The sequence below is a fragment of the Opisthocomus hoazin genome, chromosome 9, assembly GCF_030867145.1.
Source record: "Opisthocomus hoazin isolate bOpiHoa1 chromosome 9, bOpiHoa1.hap1, whole genome shotgun sequence".
Taxonomy (NCBI): Eukaryota; Metazoa; Chordata; class Aves; order Opisthocomiformes; family Opisthocomidae; genus Opisthocomus; species Opisthocomus hoazin.
The window spans coordinates 32,060,118-32,085,915 of record NC_134422.1 but is presented as its reverse complement, the minus strand read 5'-3'; the positions used below and the strand labels follow the sequence as shown (position 1 = coordinate 32,085,915).

The window sequence follows — 25,798 nt, the reverse complement described above, 5'->3', positions numbered from 1 at the left end:
TCTTCACTGGATAAAGAACTGGCTGAATTGCTGAGTGCAGAGAGTGGTGGTGAATGGAGTTAAATCCAGCTGGCGGCCAGTCACGAGTGGTGTCCCCCAGGGCTCAGTTTTGGGTCCGGTCCTGTTTAACATCTTTGTCAATGATTTGGATGAGGGGATTGAGTGCTCCCTCAGCAAGTCTGCAGATGACACCAAGTTGGGTGAGAGTGTTGATCTGCTTGAGGGTGGGAAGGCTCTGCAGAGGGATCTGGACAGACTGGATCAATGGGCCAAGGCCAACTGTATGAGGTTCAACAAGGCCAAAGGCTGGGTCCTGCATTTGGGTCACAACAACCCCATGCAATGCTACAGGCTTGGGGAGGAGTAGCTGGAAAGCTGCCCAGCAGAAAAGGACCTTTGGGTGTTGGTTGACAGCTGGCTGAACGTGAGCCAGCAGTGTGCCCAGGTGGCCAAGAAGGACAACAGCATCCTGGCTTGTGTCAGGAATAGCGTGGCCAGCAGGAGTAGGGAGGTGATCGTGCCACTGTACTCGGCACTGTTGAGGCCACACCTCGAGTACTGTGTTCAGTTTTGGGCCCCTCACTACAAGAAAGACAATGAGGTGCTGGAGCGTGTCCAAAGGGCAATGAGGTTGGTGAGGGGTCTAGAGAACAAGTCTTACGAGGAGCGACTGAGGGAGCTGGGGCCGTTCAGTCTGGAGAAGAGGAGGCTGAGGGGGCACCTTATCGCTCTCTACAACTACCTGAAAGGAGGTTATAGTGAGGCAGGTGTTGGTCTCTTCTCCCAGGTAACTAGTGATAGGATGAGAGGCAATGGCCTCATGTTGTATCAGGGGAGGCTGAGACTAGATATTGGAAAAATTTCTTTACTGAAAGAGTGGTCAGGCACTGGAATAGGCTGCCCCCCTGGAGGTGGCTGAGTCACCCTCCCTGGAGGTGTTTAAAAAACATGTAGATATGGCACTTGGGGATATGGTTTAGTAGGCATGGTGTTGTTTGGCGGATGGTTGGACTTGATGATCTTAGAGGTCTTTTCCAACCTATGATTCTCCAATTCTATGATTCCTGATTTTCCACTTATCAACACAGGTCTGCAAGGCACACTCTTAGTCCACAAGACAGAGCTGGTGAACATCACATTTAGGTCTCCATCCTAAACTGCTGGATGAAGCCCAGGACATGTTTTTCTAACACATCAGCATACTGGCCGGTCCACAGCCCTACTGCTGCCCAGGGCTAACAGAGAATGCAAGACAGTGCACTGCACATCCTGGCAAAGTGCTGCTGGGGGCAAACACCACAAGAGATCTTTAGATGGAGAAACTCTGCCTCTCTCTGCCCCACAAGCTGAAGGCCTTCTTACGAGAGGAGCATTTCCAATCAACTGGATTTTTTTTTTTTTTCCCTAAGCTCAAGTTCCTTACGACTTCAACATGAATAGCCAAGGCTCCGTCTAAATAGCTTCTGCCTCACATGACTCTCTCTCCAAGGTATTTTAAAGCCCTTAGCATCGAACCAAAGGATGCTGGATATGATGTCAATGCCTTCAACAGGGAAGAGCATCTGGCTTTCTCTTTTCCTTTTTTGTTTTAGCACAAAAAGAAAAATATCACACAGGAAATCTGTAACAGAGAAAGGAGTGGGCCTAAGGACAATATCCTTGTTGTTTGGCTGTGTGGACTGTCCTCACGGCCCTGTACCACAAATGTGGCATCGTCCTCCTCTGGAACCTCTGCTTTGGGAGCTCTTCGCATTGCTGAATACCTTCACACTTTCTGTTTCTCATGGTAGAGTAGCAAAGACTGGTAATGATGAGTATATATGAGCAGCTCCAGAAAATAACTTGAGGTGCATAATCTTACACTGGGAACTAGAGAACCAGTACACCCTGGTGCGATGACACTTAAGATTCCTCCAAATGATCAAGTGCCTTATTACAATCTTTTACATGCTATGCCATACCAGACTATTGTCGTAAGACAAACAGCCCAAAAGAGCAGCAATTTTAAAGACAGAAGCACAAAACACTCCATGGTGTAAGTCATGATCACAATTCTCATATTACTTTTTTAACAGTATAGCAGTAAATGCTCAGCTAGATCTGTTTATAGGGCTTGTAAGAACACCACCTCAGTTTCTTCATACCTCAAATTCAACAGAGAACAGAGGTATCCAAAAACCAAAAGCTTTTTCTAGATTCAATGGAAAGAGAGAGGTCCTCCAGAAAATGGCACATGACCTTCACAGCCCTCCTAAGGTGCTAATCTACAGACTCTGCGGGAGGAAAGCAGGGTAAGCACACTTCTTGGAAGCAGTAGCCAAGACTGAGGGCCCAATGTTAAGCTAGACAATATAGGTCTTCGGGCTTTTGATAAAATTCTCTCAATTTTTTTGTTCATACCACGTGGAAATTCACTGTGTATTAGTACAGGTCTGGGAACTGTTTCCTACATGCATTCATATTCTTCCTGTGAAATATTCTGATAAGATCTAAAAACATGTTTTCCTTGCTTGCTTTTTTTTCCCACATTCTCAGTAAAACACATTGTTGCACTTACATTTCATGTTTTGCTTTGAGAATTTGAATTTTATTGCCCTGCAAGTGTGAAAAATTAGGTAATATTTAGGTTCAGTATGTGCCTGAGCTTGCAGAGACAGGCCTGAGACAAACGGTCTTGCTTTCATTCCTTTGTGCAAGACACACAACTGCTATGTGGTGAGCAAGAAGGGGAGGGAAGGTGCTTTGGGGCAGTCCAGAAAGTGATGCAACAGAGTCAGACCAAGAAACGCATGAAGACTTTTTCTGTGCCATTACATGGCTTGTGTGCAAGCTTAATAGTAACATGATGTGAACATGCCTTAGATTCATGCAGGAGAAGAGGGAAAGAGAACAGAATCAGACAGAAGAACTACCAAAATCAAAAGTTTAAAGTGTTTATTCACCCTTGGCTTGGGGCTGCTCCTGCAGCCTGTACTCACTGTTTGATCAGCTTACTAAAATGGGATTTAGGCAATCAACCATTTAATTACAAGAAGCTTTTTTGCTCTCCATTTATGCAAGATGGACCTCTTCTCCACATCATAAATTGCGAGCAGCTCAAGTACCCATATTCTGGGTACAGGGAGAATTGAATTGCTACTTGCTTCTACAAGCAGACAGTTTACCTATCCCTTTCAGCAGACAGCTCACCAGCCTGCACTGACTCCCCTGGTTACACACATCACTGTTTGTGATGACCTTTTTGCAAGAGCAGACAGCATATTCAAGACCTGCCATCAACATTTTTGAAGCTCAGACTTGCACTAGTGAAGTAAAATGTAGAATGAACTCTCCTGAACTTCACTGTTGCCCTTTGCAAAGAGCACCCACCAAACAGCTTCGTCTACACTTTAAGCTCAGATCCTCCAATCACTCTCTCCCATTAGTTATTGGACTTGGCCTCATTACAGCTTTGAAAGACGCAGCTCTTCCTGACCATTTGACTTCTTGCCTAATAAATCATGTTCATTGACATGCAGAGGCTGACAAGGAACCACTAAAAGAAGCATCTTGCACTCACTGAAATCAAAGCCAGACCTTTTCTTGCTAGACAAAGATTAATCCCATGAGCAGGACCCTGGCAGTTTTAAGTGTGTTGACAGCTGGAGGCTTGCTGATAAATTTTCACACCTCACCTGTTTCTCTCACTGCCTTCCACAAACACACGAGACAAGGTGTACAAACCTATGGCCATTCTTTTTAACATCTTCAAAATACAAACAGTATGTCTGCGCTGCAGCCCATCACAGGAACAACACAGTATTTCAGAGCTGGCAACAAACACCGCACTCTGAAATACCCAACAGAGATACTGCTGCTCTGCACTGAAATCCTGCTGCTCACTCTCCTGCTGCGGACATGAGCTTTAGAAAGGCTCACACTGTCAGACACAGGAAAAAAGAACTAACACCTCCAAGATAGGCTGCAGTAAGAGCAGCAATGTTGTGGCCAGAAGAAACTGCCCCCAGCACAGAGACACAGGCAACACATGTCACAGATTTTACTCTCCACCCAAGAAAGGAGGACAAGAACCAGCCCCAGGACAGAAAACAACGAAACAAAACCTATGACTTCATAGTGGCTGTGCAGTGTTACCAGATAAACCTGGTGCTTGAAGACTTCAAGTAGCTGAGATCAGCACTTTTCTTGGTTGAAGAGGAATGACCAAATCATTGTTCTTGTAACAACCATTTGATAAAGTGAAAATGGTATTTACCGGCTCTTTGTTTTTTCCACTTGAGCCACTCAAATAACCAAAAGCTGTCTGCACCCATTACACAAACCCTCCTGTGAACAGATAACACCAGTGTGCAGTGGGAAATCCAGGGATCAGCATTTTTTTGCATCTGTGCTGCATTGCAAATTTGCGTATTCCGTAAACAATCTCAATAAAACATTTCAATAACACACAGCAACGAACCCTCAAACAAAGTGGACATGTGGTGACTGACAGACAAGTAACCAGCACACATTACAGAGAACATTCTTGGCAACCATGAACCCTAAATTTGAAGTGTGAGAAAAATGCCACGTCATAGATTCAGCTTGCAGTGCTTGTACCCAGCAGCACCAGCTTTTGGATAGCTCAACTTGTACTGTCAATAGGACATTTCCTACAGAAAACAGACACCTGCACAAAAAATTTGACAAAAATCCCAATGCACTTCCATTTTCATTTAAGTTTCCACCTCTGTGCCATAAACACCTTCACTGTACAACCCAGGAAACGTACGCATTCTCTTTGTTTAAAATACCATCAAATTACATAACACACATACATGCAGACATAGGAAGAGTCCTTTCAAACTTATACAGAGATTCATTATGCAATCCATCCTAGTAAAGTTGAGATGTACAGCATTTCCAGTGCTCTGGAATGACTGATATGAGACCAATAACACCAGAAAACCCACCTCTTGGTGTTCTTGTCACGTTGTCAGTCACAGGATATTTTACTTCAGGTTTCTGTAATCTGAAACAAAGCAAAAGCCCTCAGTTAGTGGCAGCTACTAAAGGGAAAAGGCTCTCGTTTTATTAAATGAATTAAAGACTCGGTAATTGCAACATGTGATTAACAAAATACCTTCCTTCTCTGCTTTTGGTAACACGTGCAAAGTTACACCAAATTCTCCTTTCCAGTGACTAGAACCTCTCCCGCCATCATAGCTTACATCCCTTCACATACATCAGACCATATTCCACTGAAGAGCTTGGGCCTTCAAAATGCCTGTTCTCTACAGTGGATATCCACAGAAAAGCAGATTCCACTGAACACAAGGCTACTCTAATGGTTTCTGTTATGATCAGAGTTTCACAGAAACAACTAAACCACTGCTTCCTTTACAGAAAGGAAAGATCTGCAGACAGAAGATTCTTCATGTATCCAGATTCACGAGGGATGATTCATCAAAAAGTACAAAAGATGGTAACAGCAACAATCAAAAGTACAAGGAGTCTGCAAACAAAGAACGTAGACAACACGACTTAATCTACCAAAACCTTCCTTGTTTCCAGGAATCCCACAGTTACATCACACAGTAAAAATGATGTGCTTACAAACTGCAGACCAGACTGATGGGACCTATAAATTAAATATGTAATGGAGTATCATCTACCACAGAAAAGCTGCAATGGGGCAGTGCAGTTGAGCAGTCACAGAGGAGATTTCTCTCTGGTGCTACAGCTGTTCATTGCACGACCTTGGGCACACTCTTAACTGCTTTGTGCTCTAGTTACTACCCCACATCTTATGCTGAGTATAATATCATTGCAACAGCATAAATGAGGATTAATTACTGCTTTGCAAATCCTGGGAAAGGTTAGGCAGCAGAGCAGCACCTATAAAGTGCAAACTGTTGGTATTTACGAATTGCATTGAATTGCCCAAGAAGGAGGGAGGATAGGCTTCCTTTCCCGGCTTCAAGCCAACAGCAAGCAAACAGACCATTTTCCAGCACTATTGCCCTTAATCAGCATGCACCTGCAGAATTAACTTCTGCCAGAATGTGGGTAACAAAAAACACAGCTAAAGAAAACTACACAAGATACTGACTGCTTGACACGGGAAGGGTAGGGAGCACAAAAATGCTAGCAGGAATACAAGCACTTTGTACTTCTAGCCAACTTTGCTATATCTCACTGTCCCCTTGAGCACAGAGATTGTCACTGTAAGCAATGGGAGTCTTGCTTCTGATTTTATCAAACTTAGAAATGAAGCATTTAATTTCACAGAAAGGTAGTGAAGGGCATATTCAGTGTCTTGCCAAAGTTAACGTGAGGCAGTGGTTGAATGATGAGCAGAAAGCAAGGACTCCGTCCTTACCTCCTGCTTTTAAGCATGGGGCAACTTCCTGAAAGTACAAAAAGACTAAATCTGTATTGCACAATGCTGTCATAACTGAGCATAAAGATGGAGGTTTAAAGGAGAAAAGTGGAAGAAAACTCAAGTTCAACTATTTCTTCTTTCCTCCCAATGAGAAAATGAAAAGTCAGTTCTTACAATACTCTGGCCAGGCATGGTCCCTATTATCTTTGGTTAATTCCGTATGTCTGAGAAGGAAATCAGCTCTAAGCTGGTTAGACTTGCTAAATGAGATTTGTCTAAGGCCCCGCCCCCAGGTGCAGTGTCATGCACCAAAGATTTGGCATTCTTTAGGAAGATGTTACTTGTACAGACACTGTTAATAATGGTCAGCAAAACATGATCATCTAACAACTCAAACATAATATTCCTGTCTTAAGCAAAACCACATTCAGCTCCTAATCTCTGAGGAGCTCCCATTTCATACTCAAAGCCAGAGATAAGTAGGGATAGCACCAGCAGGATCCCTTTTATAAAGCTTCTGATGAGCATATGACGGATAAGCATATAACCCTGGCGCCTCCAGAAAGCAGAACTTCTAGCATCTTTAAGGCCTGCTCCACGATGTCTACTCCTTGAGAGGCTCTAGACTCATCGTGATATCTTGGGTCATGATAAAAGGGAAACTTACTTGTTGCTAGCAAGATAATATAACTGTGAAACACTGATCAGGCACCTATTTACTTTTCTGCTACAGTTACACTCAGTTAACTCTGTTTAGGAACCTCAAGATTTTCAGAATCACAGCCCTGACTCATGCAGCCTGTGGTGAACACTCAAGAGACATTTAAGAAACGACTGCTAATAAATGGAAGTACCATGCCAATTGCTTGACTCAGATTGCTTGACACAATTAGCACTGCTACATGTTAGCATTTTGTCTTCTGAATACTTGTTGGCTAATAAAATCAGCAGTTGTTTTTGAATAACATGCCTATAAAGAATAATTTATCTTCAGCCTTACTGTAAGTACAGTGGCATTTGATAACGCTGTCAGCTTTTATGTGAAGTTGGTGCTCCTGCAAGGAGTCACAATGGTTAGCAAAGTCTTTCACTAACAGCTTTCCAGTAACATGCAATGGCAAAATAAAGTTGTCCAGTACTTCCCATATTTCAGCCCACACCAGCCCTGAGAGGCACATGCTATGAAGACAGCTGTGCTTATCCAAAATATCCAATGGTACAGCTGGACACATCAAGATCTTCTAACACCTTGGGTACATTCCATTTCAGAAGATGGAGTTGGTTTGGCTAAAAGGGAGAAACTGTTTGAAAATCTGCAGGCAGGAGATGGATCAGGTAACAGTGATCATGAAATGACAACACCAACTATTCCAACAGAAGGAAGGACTGAGTGCAGCAGATTAAGGGTAGTGAATCTCAAAAAAAAAAAACCAAAAAACAACCCACGACAGATTTCAAGCAACTCTGCACAGGTCAGCAGGGCTTCATGGGAGGCCAAAAGACTACAAGAAAGCTACAAGTGCTGGAGATAGAATAAAGATACAAAGATAAACTATTCTGTGGCAAAAGAAAGCTTGGACATCAAGTGGACAGTGCTGACCAAAACAGGGAGATATGTTTAAAGAATATTAAGAAGAGACTCATATAGGTAAGTCAGCTGCAACAGATGAAATTAAACTACTTTTTTTTTATTATGTTTAAAAAAAAAAAAGAAAAAACAAAACACAACCCCAAAACAAAACAGCCACACACTAATGGTGGAACCCACTGACACTGCGAAATCATGGGAGATAAGGAAAGTCCTAAAGCACTGCCCAAAGGCAAGCACAGGACCACCATAAAAAGGAGAGAGAATGATGACCACACATGGAACTACAGACCTATCAGTCTAACTCAGATTTCTGAAACAAATCATTAATCCATTATAAATACCCAGAAGATGGTTAGATGCTCAAAATCAGAAAATCTGCTTCTGTAAAGAACCAACCATGACAAACTGGTCTAATCTAGTTTTTTGTTACAGTATAGCATATTTACTGGAAAAAGGGCAGCACAGACATGCTATACTCTTCAGGGGTTTGAATAAGTTCTCAGAGAAGTCAGTCTGAGGCTCACTTCTTTGCAATATTTTGTGTGACTAGCCAGCAGAAAGCACTGAGCTAACAGAGTCTGCATGTACTTCATTAGATCCAAAATCATCACCATAAAACTCAGTGATGTAAAGTGCTGTAGCAGTGCTGCTGCAGAGGCAGAAAAAGAAATATTTCAGCACACAGTTTCATCCACCAACATTTTAGTCAATGCTCAACAGGCTGAGCCCAGGCACACAACTTTGCGCAGGGGGAGCTGGAGTGCAAATCCACATTCCTCTCTGCTGTGTTGACTCTTTAAGTGGAGGCAAGTCACACCCCACAGAAAAGCAAAGTGAGCAACCAGGTATTCAGCTTCCAGAGTCAAATTTTCCAGAGCTCTTCTGTCGGAGCCATCAGCCTAGCACTATTAACTATTGTCTGCAACACAGTCATGCCTTAACATAAGAGATAATCCTCCAAAGTATAAAGCTAGAAGTTGTTCAACATCTGAAAGACTTGCAAAGGAGATTTAGGCTAATCTAACTGAATTAGGAACCTGCTGAACCTGTATACCACCTTCACCGGACAGTCAGAAAGAACCAGGTAAACAGGACGCGGACATCTTAGGGAACATGCCTTGACAACCAAGTTCTGCACTGTATCTCTTGCAATTCCTTCTAGCCTTCTGCATTTACCTTTCTTTGATCTGCCCACTGCTGATAATGGACAGTCCGAGATTTTTGATTGTTTTCCTATCTGCATGTGATGAAGCTGAGCAGCAAAAACTATGGCTGTACTCTGAAAGCCTTGTGCCTGAAAATACACTAGGCAAATTCACATTTTGAACAGAGGTTCACATTTAGAGCCTACCGCTGCAGCCCACTCACAGAGGTCTGTGTGAAGGAAGAAAAAAATGAATCTTCTGTTTCTTTAAAAAGCCAGAAATTTCAAAGTCCACTTTATCACTAATGGGAGTAAGACTGTTCCTCATCTGCTGTGGCACTTTTGATAGCCTCTCTTACCACATTTTGTGTAATGAAAAGTTTATTGAGTTCTAAAAACCCCAGAATATTTTAGATTGTTTACACACAAGATCTATGGCTCAGAGCGGAAGAGGGAGTAATGTAACATATCTGTGGGGCATCTTCCCTGCTGTGCAAAAAAGGAGCAGATACATGTTCAATATCGTTAATGGAAGCTGAGAGCCTAGTTTCCCAGGAGCTACACGGAGCGCATACCATTTCAACTTTAGTCTCCCAGTTTCAGGCACAGGAATTCACACCAGAAGTACATTGTGCACTGTCAGTACTTCTGCAGGGACAAAACCTCAAAGCTTCTGTTTGGTTCTTTGACTGATCCTGTTATCCTTTTGCCATTTTTTAACGCTTAAACACATTTTCAAAGGTGCAACTCAACACACTGCAAGGGTACCAACAAGGCAAGAAAATATGTAACAAAAAAAAGATTTTACTTTCAAGAGCAATCAGTGTTCCTCTAACACTGTTCCTATTCAAGTAAATTCTCTATCATCTCATGACAAGGCCCTTCTGTTAGTATGAACCTGCAAATTCTGAATTGCTTCCTATTCTCATTCATAGGCAATGTCTTCCTCATAGCAATTCTGATTTCCAGTGAGTTTATTCCGGATCTATACAGTTTCAAGTAAAATTAAACCACATCCTTTTATTACCTGCTTAGCCAACTTTCAATTTATTGGCACCAACACTATAAGAGATAACATGGTTGGAAGTCTTCTGCAAGGGAAGAATTGCCTGAAATTTTCTTCTTCTTCCATGAGATTTCATATTCAAAAGCCTGACTCCTAGCTGGGACAGATCAGCACAGCTCTAGCAAAATGACAGGGAATGCCACTGATTCATAGTAGCTAAGGTTCCGTCTTGGACACATGTCTTGGGGAATCACAATGCGAGTTGTTATTTTCTCTGTAGTGATGAAAAGATGCTTGAAAAGTATCTTTGCTTTCTTCTGCAGCCAGAGAATCAACATGTTCCCTCCCATTCTCTCCCTAAAACAAATCCTTCAGTGTTTCCCCTGTTACTCTCACAGCATCTGGTCCTGAGCCCACAAAGTTAATCAGAGCTTCACCACTGACCACCACTTACCAACCACATTACCACACTCAGCCCTGCCAATCACAACTTTTCAAGAGGAAGTATTAAACAAATGGTCTCTCTCTGTCTTACAGGCTCCTACTGTTTCAATGTCCAAACACTTCCCAGTCTACAATCTTTACTTCCCCAACTCTTCTACGATATGGCAAGGGATTAGTTATCCCAGTACAGAAGGGTAACTGAGGCACAGAGAGATTATTTATTGCAAGTTCGCAAGAAAATCTTTGAAAACACACACAGATCTCAGTTCAGATGACACTTCAGCTGGGTGCTTACAACAAACACAAGTCTGTGGCACAGCCTCAGCTGATGCTAAGGGTACTCGTTAAACAGGTTCACAGTAGCTACACAACTCTGAAAGTCCATAAGCAGCCTTAGTCAAGAGTTAATAGCTGAGGAAAAACTCCTTAAGAACTACCAGAGGCAGTTTCCTTTCAACAACCAGCAAATCAAAGAATATAATGCAAATCTTCAATAATACAGGAAGAAAAAAAAAAAAAGCAGCCAAATGACATTCATTTCCCAAAATCAAGTTTAGTTTGAGGTATTCATATCAGAAATCAATGAAGGTTCTTCTGGAGTTTAAGTGTCACAAGCATGAAGGATTACACTGGGGAAGTGCATTTCTTAATTAGATAAAGGATCAATTCAGTTTGTGGCAATCTTAAAGATCTGAAACACTCAAATGGGCTGATCTGGTAAATAGGAATCCTGAACAAGCTAAAAAGACTCTGCCATTGTAGATAAGAAAAATAAAGTTAAGAAGTTAAAGAATTAACTTTTCCAAGCAGTTTAAACTCCAGCTTCCTGATGCATAGGTTTTAGTTGTAAGGTCACAGTGTCCTTCCACAGGACCTGCTCCTCACTCTAACAGAAATTAAAACTACTCCAGGGATGAAGCAAAAGATGTCTGTAGGACAGCATGCTCTGACACCACAACTCAAAGGCACATAATAAAGCAAGGACTGGGGATAGGGAAAGGAGTGTGCAGCTATGAGGAGGATGGCCTCAGTCAAAGTGGGATGTCCTAGACAACTGTTTCTTTCCCAGCCTCTGCTCAGGGTCTGCTGTCCTGCCTGCATGTCCATGCCCAAACTGCTCACAGAGGGTCAGAGCAGAGTGCTGATGACTCCACAGAGAACCTGAGAAGCTTCCACTGGACGCCCAAGTAGGGTTACTTGGACTTTTAAAATTTGCTTCATCTCTACAGTGTGAGTGCACCTCCATTTCACTGCAGTGTTCTGATATACGAATTCCTAAACATGCGACACAGCAAGATAATGACTGATACAGAAAAGTCACTATTTTCGTAACAGTCTTACACAGTTTGCAGAAAACAAAAAGAATGAAAACATGCATGGAAAACACAGGAGAAAAATGAAAACACTGAGTGGCTGTTCCCAAATGGAGCAACATCCAAACCATGCACTTAATGAGGCAGGAGTTCTGTGGAAACAAGTAATAATGTGATCGCATAATTAAAGCCTGTTTTATAATATGTGTGCAGAAGGCTGCCACAAAGACTGCACAAACACCCTTTATTCCAGTATTTCCTGAAATGAGCCTTTTGACTTCGCAATGTTAAAAGGTTTCTTTAACAGCTTTTTTGGTCTGTGATACATCACCTAGATGTAACTGAGGTCAAGTGCATTAAGAATACAAGTAACATTTTGCGCTGCAACACGACAAAAGAGGCACTGTCTGAGCTGCAAGGGCTGACTAGCACTCAATCGATTTCTACAGCCATACTAGAAATATATGTGGAAGTGTACAGAACCTGGAATTCATACAAAAAAAAAATTAAATAAGGTTTTTTTATTATGAAAAAATATATAAACACTAAGTCTTTGGTGGCCTCCTAGTCCCTTTATGCATGACAGCAGCATCACAGAAACAGCACATTAGCAACACTACCCAGAGTAAAGGTTAATTGGGGAAGACAAGGACACATAGCAGAGCTTTCATGATGATGTGACATCATCCACCCAGACTTGTGCAAAGCATCTGACACTGTCCCGGAAGAAACCTTTGTCTCTAAACTGTAGAGACAAGAATTTAGCAGATGGACCACTCAGTAGATAAGGAATTGGCTGGATGGTTGTACTTAAGAGTTGTGGTCAGTGGCTCGATGTCCAAGTGGAGACCAGTGACAAGTGGCATTTGTCAGGGGTCTGTACTGGGACCAGCACTGTTTAACATCTTTGTCAGTGACATAGACAGTGGGATTGAGCACACCCTCAGCAAGTTTGCAGACGACGCCAAGCTGAGTGGTGCTGTCTACACACTGGAGGGAAGGGATGCCATCCAGAAGGACCTGGACGGGCTTGAAAGGTGGGCCTGTGCAAACCTCATGAAGTTCAACAAGGCCAAGTGCAAGGTCCTGCATCTGGGTCAGAGCAATCCCAAGTACAAATACAGGCTGAGGGATGAAGGGACTGAGAGCAGCCCTGACAAGAAGGACTTGGGGGTACTGATGGGTGAAAATCTTGGCATGATCCACCAATGTGCGCCTGCAGCCCAGGTCAACCATATCCTGGGCTGCATCAAGAGAAGCGTGGCCAGCAGGCCGAGGGAGGAGATTCTGCCACTCTACTCTGCTCTGGAGAGACCCCAACTAGAGTCTTGTGTCCAGCTCTGCAGCCCTCAGCACAGGAAAGACATAGACCTGTTGAAGCAGGTCCAGAGCAGGGCCACAAAAATGGTCAGAGGACTGGAACATCTCTCCTATGAGGAAAGGCTGAGAGAGTTGGGGCTGTTCAGCCTGGAGAAGAGAAGGCTCCAGGGAAACCTTATTGCAGCCCTTCAGTACCTGAAGGGGGCCTACAAGAAAGCTGGAAAGGGACATTTTAGAAGGACATGTAGTGATAGGACAAGCGGTAATGGCTTTAAACTAAGAGAGGGTACATTTAGACTAGATCTAGGAAGGAAATTCTTTACTATGAGGGGCGTGAGGCACTGGAAGAGGTTGTCCAGAGAAGTTATGGCTGCCCCCTCCCTGGAAGCATTCAAGGCCAGGTTGTGTGGGGCTTTGGGCCCCACTGGTCTAGTGGAAGGTGTCCCCGCCCATGGCAGGGGGGTTGGAAGTAGGTGATCTTTAAGGTCCCTTGCAACCCAAACCGTTCTATAATTTCTATGCACCTCACCCAGAGATCTCAATCACAAGTAACAATGGCAAACTGATTCAAATCTGGCTTAGAAATCCCATTTTTTACAGATTTATTAACTTTTAATTAGTAGGCACCAGCATCATTCTAGTTTTAAATAATCTTATCCTTGGCAAGTGACATTATCTCTCTTGTATTCGTATTTCAGCCAAGGAAGAATGCACTTTTGTTAAAAAAAAGTGTTAAAAGGGCTGACACGCAATAACATAATTAGTGATCTTCTTTTAAAACCCTCTACTGAGGATCAGAATGCTGTCTGTAATTATCAGTCCTGAGCAAAGGGCTTGCCTCGGTGTATTTCAAAGTGCTACATATATAATTCATCTCCAGCTTTTTTTCAAGGTAGAGATTTTCAAAGCTTCAAGGAGATTTCTGAATGGAGAGGTCTGATTTAACAGGAGCTGGTCACTCAAAGCAGATACTCAGAAAACTGCTTCAACAGCTCTAAGCTCACCACTGTGGCAACTATGTTATGAGTAAAAAAGGAAACTGGGCTCTGACACAGCAAGCTGTGACGCTTGGAAGTAGTCCTTAATCACACAAGCAACCTACCAACCTCAGTGGGTCCTACCACATAACCATTTGTAACACCAAGCACAGGGCTCAATGGATCCCATGCAACATTTCTGCTGACACTTCTTTGGTTCTGCAAAAGTCTCTTTGATAGAACTTTTTTTTTCAAAAGACACAAGGAAAGCACTTGGGAGCAAGCAAGTGCAGCTGCATTATTAAATAAATTAGAATGAACTTGTCAAAACTCTAGATCGTGTGTTGATCTGAGATAGAGAAGGTGTCTGACAGGGCATGCAATGTTAACCTAACCACACAAGCAGAGGCCACTTGAAGTAATTACATTCAGGATACACTTCAAAGGGAGCAGAGGGTTTACAAAAGCTGCACTTGTTCTGGTCCTCAATATTTGGGTGTGCATGTGTATCTGTATGTATATACACACACAAAGCAATTACATGAACTTTTTTTTTTTTTTTGAAAGAAAAGACAGGAAAGGAAAGCGCACAGAAAAGGAAAGGCAGTCAGGACACGAACATCTGAAGAGCAAATACATTGAAAATTAAACATCCTATTCAATTATAGGAGATTCTACAAGTATTTTCTGAGCATTGGCTCCTACAAGCACAAGACTGCCACTGAATCAGAATGATCGCTTCCAATCTGCTTCCAACAGCACACATGATTTCAGCCTTCATGCCATGTCAATTTATACCTGCAAAGCACGTAGCCACATGGTCCCACTTTTCAAGAGGTTTGATTTTTTTTTAATCCTGTATCATGATAACACTGACAGTGAGTCCTTCTGCAATGGCTGAAGTGCACACTGTCTCAGGATAATGCCTTGTGCTGGCTGCCAAAGACTGCATCAAGTGAATCAGCAGTGTGCTGTTGCATGCTGATGTTGACACTTCAAGGAATCACAAAATATTCAGTTGAACTCATTAATCCTTTAATGTTGCTTCCCATCAATCGGAGCTCACTGTAATTGCAGGTTTCAAAAAGCACCAATATGATGATTAACAGAGCAACACAGAGGACAGCATAACAAGAAAAGGACTTCAGATGCCAAACCATTTCTATGCAAAGCATGTACTAATGGCTGTGATCTCCTCACATGCGTCAATGTCAAACCACAGGCAAAATCACCTGTACATGGTCCACGGAGTAAGCCAACAAGCTGCAAGAGCACACTGCAAACATAAACCATTTCCTATGTGCAGTATCAGTCCCTAAGTTTATGTACAGGCACCTCATTACAAAGTCTGAGTCCAGAAACTCCACTGTTGACCACTGGGTCGCTGGATGTTTGAGCTGCTCACCTCTGATGCCTCCAAAATCCCACTGCAACCCTGCTGAACAGGCCCCGCAGCATGCAGGACTTGCAAGAAACAACTTAAAGACTCTGCAGCCTCACTGCACCCTTCCACACTTGCAGCTCGTTCTTCTGTGCTATATACAGCGAGCATACAATTCTTCAGAAAAGAATTTCCTGTCTCTTACTGGTAAGTCCCATCATCCAATTTTCGTTTTTTCTGTACTATAGTGGCTTTTTGGTTTAGGCTTTCTCTCCCTGTCACCCCTCCCAATCTACTGTGCAGCATTTTGTAATCTCTCATCAACACAGACAAATTACTCCCTACTGCTGTCTTTCCATCAGTCTTCCTGAACAACATTCGTGAGACATACAGTGGCTTTGGGTAGTTGGACACTTTTGGCCATGACAAATTGAGGCAGACATTCTCTAGGACAGTCAGGCAAGAATCTTTATGATGATCATTTATTTGAAAACTATAGAGCAAGTAAGTAAGTATGCTCTTCCATCAAAGTCTCCAGATTTTTCCCATTTCCTCCCCTCATGTATTAAGAGTAGGATCTTACCCACTCACACTGACCCCAAGAATACTGCAGGAAATACAGCCCCAGCATAAAACCATGCAATACATCAGAAGGCAGGTGTGCTGTCAGGTAACCAAGATGGATGTTTACTCTGCCACTTAATGCCACTGTTTAAAATCAGCTGTCTTTGGCTAGGACACTCGGTGATCCAAGTACTTGACATCATACACCTGGACAAACAACACTGTTGAATAATTTCTCCCTCAGGTTTCAACCGTCAGCAGGTTACTCTGCAAATACAACACTTTTCCCTCCGATTTCCCACTGTCTCCTTGCAATCCTTTCCTAGTACCTTTCCCCTACACCAATTAACCATAGCAATGTACTGGTCTAAAGCCAGCTACTGTCACCCTTGTCAGCATTTTTTTCTACTGTTTCCAGAAGTCCCAAGAAATATGTAAGCCAACTGCTGTAACAGCAGAGGGGTTTTCATCACCACTGAACAAATACAGCACAAGATCTCCTGGGTTTTTTTTCCTCAAAATCCCCATGATTTCATAGAATCATATAATAGTTTAGGATGGAAGCAATCTTTAAGGTCACCTAGCGCAACCCCCCTGCAATGAGCAGTGACATCTTCAACTAGATCAGGTTGCTCAAAGGCCCGCTCAACCTGGCCTTGAACACTTCCAGGGAGGGGGCAGCCATAACTTCTCTGGACAACCTCTTCCAGTGCCTCACGCCCCTCATAGTAAAGAATTTCCTTCCTAGATCTAGTCTAAATGTACCCTCTCTTAGTTTAAAGCCATTACTGCTTGTCCTATCACTACATGTCCTTCTAAAATGTCCCTTTCCAGCTTTCTTGTAGGCCCCCTTCAGGTACTGAAGGGCTGCAATAAGGTTTCCCTGGAGCCTTCTCTTCTCCAGGCTGAACAGCCCCAACTCTCTCAGCCTTTCCTCATAGGAGAGATGTTCCAGCCCTCTGACCATTTTTGTGGCCCTGCTCTGGACCTGCTTCAACAGGTCTATGTCTTTCCTGTGCTGAGGGCTGCAGTGCTGGATGCAGTACTCCAGGCAGGGTCTCAATTCTCTTCTCTGCTTAGCGCTGCCATCTCAACTGTTCCTCCTTACCAAGCTCAAGATACAAACACTTACAATTCAATACAAAGATGACATTCCCCATCAGCTGAATGCAAAGTCCTGTCATTCATGGCCCTCAGGCAGACACGGGATGTGTGCAACTGAGAGGCAAAAATTCTGTCCTAAAGCCCTACAGATGACACTGTATAGCCATAATTACCTCATACAGGACTCTTCTGCACTTGATCGTGGAAGAAAGAGCATTCAACAGAGCAAATTACCAAGCAGCAATCACCAAGCAACACTCAAGTCAAATGCAATCACGGTTACATACATGGGTACATTGAGTTGATGATGCCTTTAACGCTAGAGCCTATTTTGCACTGCCCCCAGCTCAAGAGCTAATATGCAAGCAGTAACGGTAACTGAACCAAAGAACTGGATAATTCTGCCCTAAGGAGAGACCATTTGGTAAAGGCTGAATCAAAAGCCAGAACATCCCCTGTAAAAGAAAGTTTCAACACCTGCTGTTACCTGCAAGTCATTCCAGCACTGTGAACAGATCTTGTTAAACACAGACAACGCACCTGGTCTAGGTGCAGCAGAGAAAGCCACCATGACAGCATGGCAGGCCTAACACTGCTGCAGCAGAACAAACTGGTACTGCAGTCAAGCACAACAACCATCCACATAATCAACACGCAAGACTTGGTTGTGCAGTCACAGCCTGTGTATTTGCTTTCATTCACATTTACCCAGCAAGTATTAGCTTTAAGACAAGGCATAGAACCAAAGCACAGCTTCCCAGTGGAGATCATAAATCAAAAATTAAACAAGGTAAATGAGATGAGCAAAGAGAACACCCCTCTCCATCCCCATCAGTGAATACTGTTTTCATTTCTCCTTTTCTTGAAGAATAAGAGATGAGTAAGAAAGAAAGAATCCTTGGTTGCTGGGGGATTTATTCATTTCGACATGCTTATCTTTATAGGAAAATCATTCTCATCTTCTTACCCTGTGTTAACTCCAACAATATGAACTGACAGCTTTGCTTTTACCATTCATACCTGTCCAGGACAGCAGTTCTGGTTCCTATCCAGCACTTCAAATATTCACCTACATATTCTATCCCTGCCAATCTCTGAATCACCTTAATTGTTCAGTAGTCTGCTACAACAAGGATTTCTTTAGAGAATATCTACTAAACATGGCATACACGGAATCCATTTCAGTAAATGACTTTTTTTATTGTCAGATTAGAAAATAAATTGATTAAATAACTCTTGCTTTCCAAGATACTGGATGTGTTACACCAACTACTTTAGACGTCTTAGCTTTAGTGTAGAAATGTTTACAAACACGGTAGCACCTGAACTGACCACCGAATGCAAATTCCTAATGACCTTTCAAAAAAAGGACACTTTCAAATACTTAGTCCCTTTTGAAGAGGGTAACAGGACCCACAGTATTGTTATAACCAAAATGAGATACAGAACTGAGAATTATAGACCACATTCTTTGACCACACTTAATTCATCAAGCAAAATCTATGAGATTTCTGCAACCGAGAAGTGAAAAGCTAAATCTTGCTACACAGAGAGGATATTTTCCTTGCATGTATCTAGTTCAGATACTTTGCAACTGATCCACTAAGGAGGTTATATATGTATGTATACAGACACATCTCAAAATAGAGTGCTGGCTGCTTCTCTGCAGAACCACAAGCTGGATAACATCCCTGCTCCTCCCTTCCCAGATGTCTGGAAAATCCTTATGAATTTACAACAGCAGAGACCACAGATGTCCAGCTAAACACACAGCAGCAGCTTTTGGATGACTACCAAACGCGTCTTTACTTGGGCCAGAGAAAACTGTCCTGAATCCTGGTGTGGGGGCCTGCTCTACCCCAAGATTTCCCACTACCACTGTGCTGTGGGTAAGCATGGAGCCGCTCTGGCACACGGCCACAAGCAGTGGGAGCAGGCCTGTTCCGTGGAAGGACCAGGTCCAGCATGGACAGGCATCATGCGCAAAGACAGCTGCTGAGCACGCCAAAGAGCAACCACCTCCCAAGGGAAAATAAGTGCGAGAAGGTGGTTGTGGCCCAGCTAACGCTGTAATCAAATAAACTCTTAAGAGCTCTCTGGTGGTGCATAATGCTGGTGGAAGAATTACACAACTTTTGTGCAAAAATATAAATTAAATCTGGTTTTCTTCTGGGGTTTTGTGGATAATCTTGCTCTTTTCTTTGTCTCACAAGCAGAAGATTTCAATTTTTCTTTAAAATACTCTTACAAAAGTTTAAAGTTCATCAAAATAGCAATCTTTCAATTTAAAAAATGTTATTGACTGAGTGGTACTGGTAATACTTAGTAATTATTAAGGTATTTAACACAACCACAAATGTCATTGGATTTCTTCCTCTCATTGCAAATACCTCACCATGAGCTTCCAAAGCCTTACCCATCTACTAAAGTAGATGCTCCGTAACAAGCAGCTAAACTTTCATATTGCCTAGTATTGCCAGGAAGCATACAGACATGAATTATGCCATATAATAGGAAGAGGAGGAGCCTATAAATTGTATGTGCAATTTCCAGAAGACAGATTATATTCAACATTAAACATTTACACAACAGCTAAGTAAGAATAACCAGAATAACTAGAATACTCACTCAAACTGTGTGCTACAAGGGAAATAAAGAATTTTCATCTGACAATCTGTTTGACAATAATATAACCTCCAATGTTGTTATCCAGCAACATACAGGAAAAAGGCATCATTCTATTTATTATTATATTAAATACAAAGTCTGTGCTTGCAAGCATCCTTGGGAAAAGGTGCACAAAACACTCCTTTTTCTGCAAAGGCCACAGGGAAAAAAGAAAATGAAGTATGGCAGTACTTTCTGCACCACTATCATGCTGTAACCAAAGGCCATGAGGACAAAGAAAACCAAGTATTTCAGTACTTTCTGCATCACTCTCATGCTGTAACCAAGAAGGCTAATTAATGGGGCTGCCTCAGCAGCTGTCATAAAAATAGTACTTTTTTTGTTGTTCTTCAGAATAGGCTTACTGCATTTTCACCCATTTAAAATTTTCAAGCAAATACAAAAGGACGAATTTTTTGATAAACCTAGTTTTATCCAGACAGAAAAATGTAGCCATGGGAACACACTCTTCTTCAATTATGTCTTGTCTGCAGATGACAACAGGTAAGGCTTTGGAAACAATTATTACTCTCATAAAACCAGCAAAAAGCTTTCCATTTTGACTCACGTGTCCTTAATTTGCTTGTGTTTTTTGACCAGCAATAAAAGACTGAGGTCTTCCAAATTTCAAACCATTTGCAAACAATGTGCAAGTAGTTCAGTTGAAAGAAAGAAAAATTTGCAAAAATAAAAAAAAAGTAATTTCCCCTAAATCTTGCTGGTGAAAGTTTGTCATTCTTTTCAACCTGCCAGAAATGTTTGTTTATAATATTCAAGCCATCCTCATTATGGTACAGAAAACTGATTTCAGTAATCATGCTGTACTGTATCTTTTCATTAAGATATTTATTAGTCATGATAAGATCCTGTTGCCATGGAAAGAAGAATTTACAATACCAGATAAAATTTAAAATACTATTTTTGAAACTTGTCCATCAGACACAAATGTTTTCGATTCTTTTCTAAATTAGCTCCTACAATAACATGACAAACTGTGAAAACATTCTCAACCATTTCAGTGTTGCGTACATCAGATGGAGCAAAGAATGCTATCTGCATGCTCTCCTTTAGCCTGCTTTTTACATACAACAGTTAAAAATGTATAGAGTTTTCAGGATCTTTGTCTTCTATTTTATATACTGTTCCTGACAATTATTCCTTAGATCTCAAGTTTCCCCAATGGAAATCCCTCAATTTCTTTATCAAACATATCAAAGTTTTAAAAGGAGATTCTATGTTCAAGCCATTAAAGGAGTTTCCTTTGCAAACAGCAGCCTTCTGGTGAAAATGTGTTTTATTCATTCCTTCTGTTGTCACTTTAATGTCAATGATACTGAATTCACCACAAATAGATGCTTCACAAGCGTCTTTCCCTCTACCCCAAATATATGTTTTAAAACTAGTAAAGATATCGGTACTTGGTGGTTTGATTTTGGGCTTTTCTTTTTTTGTATGAGAATTCATAGCAAACCTCCCCAACTTAAAGAAAAATGTCTCCCTGCAATACAATGGTAGGGTGGCAGAGATGGTCCTAACTCCTCCTCAACCTTCTCTTTAACAACACCTTTATCAGGTTGACAATAGACAAGGACAAAGCAGGACACTCCGCCCCAACAACACAGCAGGAAAAACTGGATATTCCTCAGAGCAATCACTGCAGAACTGCAAACCTGATCACATCTTTCCTTTCCATTCTCAAATAAGAATCAATATAAAGAAAGATAAGACACCTCTGAGAAGTCCATGTATTTATCTTGTATACATTTAAGTGTTCCATCTTTTATGTTCTGTGCTTTTCTAAAACACACAGGAGTTTTGCCTCTAATTATAATATACTACAGTCTCAGTGCTTGGGACAGCTGGAATATTCTGTTTAGTAGTCTTTTCTTGATCCTTCCATCATTTTCCTATTGGTGCAGCCATTCAGGCAGACACAGTATATTACAGCATCTTATTTCCATTTATCCTCCAGTGATCAAAACTGTATTTTATAAGTACACAATAAAAATACTTAAAAGGAATAATAGACATTTGAAAAGATAAAATGAACAGAGGTACTGTCACAATGCCACACCACCATTCCACCTTGACTCCTGGGCATGGGAAGTGCATCCTGTACGGCACATCACCCGTTTTCAGTGACTGCTTACACCTTCAAATGGTCTTCCCAGCATGTTACTCTTTATGAAGTTTGTTTTCACTTTAAGTGCTGAGAGAAAGCCTCAAAGTGGACCAGTACAAACTGTTTCAAGTCTTGGTTCCCAAAACTGGCACTGATACTGGTGTTTGCCTAGCCCTATCCCTGTACCTGCAGCATACGCCTCCAAAACTAGGAAAAAAAAAAAAAAAGTACAGCAGTGCTACTGCAGCATAAGCTATGTTGATACCTACATAGTCTCAAAGGTTGGGTGTGTCTGAAATGGAACCTAAATAACTCACCAGCTGTACAGGAAGGGAGTCTGTTACTGCTGCTGCCCGCTTTGCAACTGGGCTGGTTTTTCAGCTAGAAGGTGGCCTTGGCCAACACACAGCCACATGGCAAGAGCAAAAGTAAAACTAGTTGTGTCCATGCACAACAAGGCCCACCAATAACCCAGTCACATAGTGGACTTTTCACCAGTCCTCCTTGCAAATGTGACTCCTCATCTAGCTCTTACTGCCATGAAAACAACCTTAAGGGGATTAAAGCACAGATGACTCACTGCCTTCCTCTCCCCACCCTTCAAATCTAACTATTAGGCCAGCCTGATTTATACCGCAAAAAGCCCCCTTGTTTGCCAGCATATAGTACCCCTGGTGATGTCAAGAGTTTCAGACAAGTCTGTGATTCATTGATCACACAGAAGAACTACACGCAATGTTTGAAGGGGAAAACGCTTCTCCCTTTCAAATGCAGATAAAATACAAACAGATTTAAACTAATATAAACTAAATTAGACCTTGTAATAGGTTAAAACATCATGAGCATCCTTTTCGGGTGTCCAGGCCTATCTGGTATATTTAGGCTAATGAGCATCATTTATTACTCTTTGACCTCTCTTTTTAGGAATACCCAGCCATGCGCTACACTTCCTGGCTTGTGGGAATGACAGGACATGGGGCTATTCAACAGGATGGGACCAAAGAACCAACGCTGTGGGAAAGGGAGTAGTGGAGAGTATGGCAAAAGACCAACAAACAGAACAATACAAAAATGAAAAGTTAAAAAATTTTGATGCAGAAAGGAAACAACTCCTGCAGGTCCTCTGATAAGAAATTCCTTTCAGTAGAAAGATGAGTCACAAGGATTAAGTTGAGAGAACACCTGGCTATGGTACAGCATGGTGAGCAGCTGGTACAACATCATGCCTCATTACCCACCAATGCTACATGTGAACACCTCACACCTGGTCCTCAGTCATTTTAGAGCAAAGTTCACCGCTGCTATTAACACAAGAGCTGCCCTCTTAAGAAGGGCCTTCTTAAGAAGTACCATTAGCCAAAGATGCAAATTTTCAGCCCCTCTGAAAGCAAGACCAGTAAGGGCCAGCTCTAATCAGCTCAGGGGAGAAACCACCTTCTGCAGCCCTTCAAAGGCAGCTATCCCCCTTTGAGGGAAGAAGTACAGATGCGGGTTGGGGACAACAGAAAGCAAACATTTCACTGATGTGTGGGGATAGCAGGGTATGGCAGCCAGCATGTCTGGCTTCTACACAACACATCCCTCACCTCCGCCGAACAGCTCTGGGTGAATCAGTGCCCCTCCATCCTTGTCCTACTTTGATGTCAGTTGTACAGAACAATTTACACCTTGCCACAAGTCTTTATGTTGTCTAGCCTAGGCAGCCTACCTTGCAGCATGCAGATGCTGCTACAGCACAAACAGTATTACAGCAAGGACACTTAGCATCTGGCATCAAAATACGCTATGTTAAAACTTTAGTCCCAATTTTAAGAGTCACTTAGACATTTCTCAGCCTTGCTGCAACTCAGTAGGCTGCACTTGACATGCCTCTGCAGTCACTAAGAATTCCACAGAGCTACTCCACTTCTCCTATAGCAGCTGAATGAAGAAGGGAAAGCTCTGCTTTATGAGCTAAACAACATCTCCAAGCCCAGTAAGAAAAATAATAAATACATACCTACCTTGGAGCATAACAGAACATACTCCAAATACTGATAAAGTTTGGGTTTTACTGCCCTTAGTGACCTTCTGTCCTAAATTAGCTGCCGAAATCCAAACTGATTTTCTTCAGTTTTTTTTGCTTTCAGACAGTTCTGACAGTCCTATTATCACTGCCTTGTTTATCTCCTCCTTGTGGCTTCTCATCTGGACAAATATTTATTTTTGTTTCTTAATTGTGTATGCTGTTTTCATTACCACCAGAAGGCACTTCAAAAGGATTAACAATGATTTCCATACTCATTTGACGGACACACCGCTTTGTTTTCCACTCTATTTAGGAAGGGGAAAAAAAAGTATTCATTAACAATTGTCAACTGTTCTTCAGCTTCTCTCCCAGCAATTGTATTACTGTCTCATTTGCAGTAACAGTTACGCCCTTAAGCCCAGTTAAGAACTGGCTTCGTGGATTGTAGCTCCAAAAGGATGAGAGTATCAGAGGCCCAAAGGAAATTAGTTATCTCCTTGGAAAACAGATCTTCTCACAAACTTGGGATATACATCTGGCACAGTCCTGTCAGTCAAGAACATCAAAATCTACAAATACGTTTACCAGCAGAAGACTATTTGTGCAACACATAGTTTGCATTTATGTTATCAGTAATACTCTAAAGGACTGCAAGTCCAAGCAATCTAGTTTTACAAGACACCTCTGTAAGAAATCTCCTAATATTTTCAGACTATTACACAGTATGGGAGAAGAAATCTATCATTCAGACAGTCCTGAATACTGACTTTAAAACAGGTAAGAAGCACTTCTGGCTTTCTAGTGGCAGCAGTGATATACTTGGGGTTTCAGCCTTTTAAAACTGGTATGGACTCATTCCAGTACATATTGATGTTATTCTTGCACTGGGGAACCTCAAACTGGACATAATACTCCAGAAGTGAGCTCCCATACTCAGCTGTGATTGTAGAGATGACCTGCCTGAAGGGTGGGCTGTAGTATGTTTCAGTTAAAAATAATACACTTGTGTGCACTAAGATACAAAAAAGCACTATGATTCTGCTTTTTACAGAAACTGCAGCAGAGCTCCCAAACACGGGTAAAAAACACCCTCCAGAACATCCGTTTTACTTTCTGTCAAACCTTTGCTCTTAACTCACTTTGCAGAGACCTCTGCTCTCATTGTGAAGCATTTTTGAGATTCCACTGTTTCCTCTGTCTTGAAATCTCACCTGCACACACCTTGATGCAGTGTATTACATCTCAACAAAAGCATGTATTTTATGGGTTCAAGCTCCATTTTAGAGCTAAATCTTACTGGGAAACAGCACAATAGCTCCCACTGACACATTATACTGCTGTTGTGGAATTTCCCGCCGCAGTGGGACATGCGGAGTTCAGGTCTATCAGCACAGCCAGCTGGGACAGACTGTACTTGTCACACAGAAGGGAACAACAGTTTGAGGTGCCAGGGGAGGGATGCCCTACCAAGAAGAAAACATAATAAAACTTTCCTGAGTGACTCAGAAAGCTTAGCCCAAGCGAAAGGCAAAACCCTCACCAGGTTCAGAAAACAAACTCGAGCCTCTGCAGCAAGAGCATCTAAACGGCTGGAGAAGCTGGTCTAGTGTCGTGTAATCCATTTAGCTAAATAAAAGTCTGGAAGAGGAACACATTTCACATATTTCTGATCCCTCACTTCAAACCCTTTAAAAAAATAAAGTAGGTTGTTCAGCAGATGCAATGTCTTTAACAAATCACCAGCATCACTTGGTCAGACAAACACAGTAAGACCTACGAACCCCAACAGACTG

At 42.1% G+C, this 25,798-nt stretch overlaps 1 protein-coding gene across 19 annotated transcripts in view; it reads right to left on the bottom strand.

Moving 5' to 3' along the window:
- Window positions 1-25,798, bottom strand: part of MAP2 (microtubule associated protein 2) — a 259,226-nt gene that overhangs the window by 207,599 nt on the left and 25,829 nt on the right. For all 19 annotated transcript variants that reach the window (XM_075430396.1, XM_075430397.1, XM_075430393.1 and 16 more), the window contains exon 2: window positions 4,953-5,011. The gene's annotated coding sequence lies outside the window, so the exon portion shown is untranslated. The remainder of the gene's footprint in view (window positions 1-4,952; window positions 5,012-25,798) is intronic.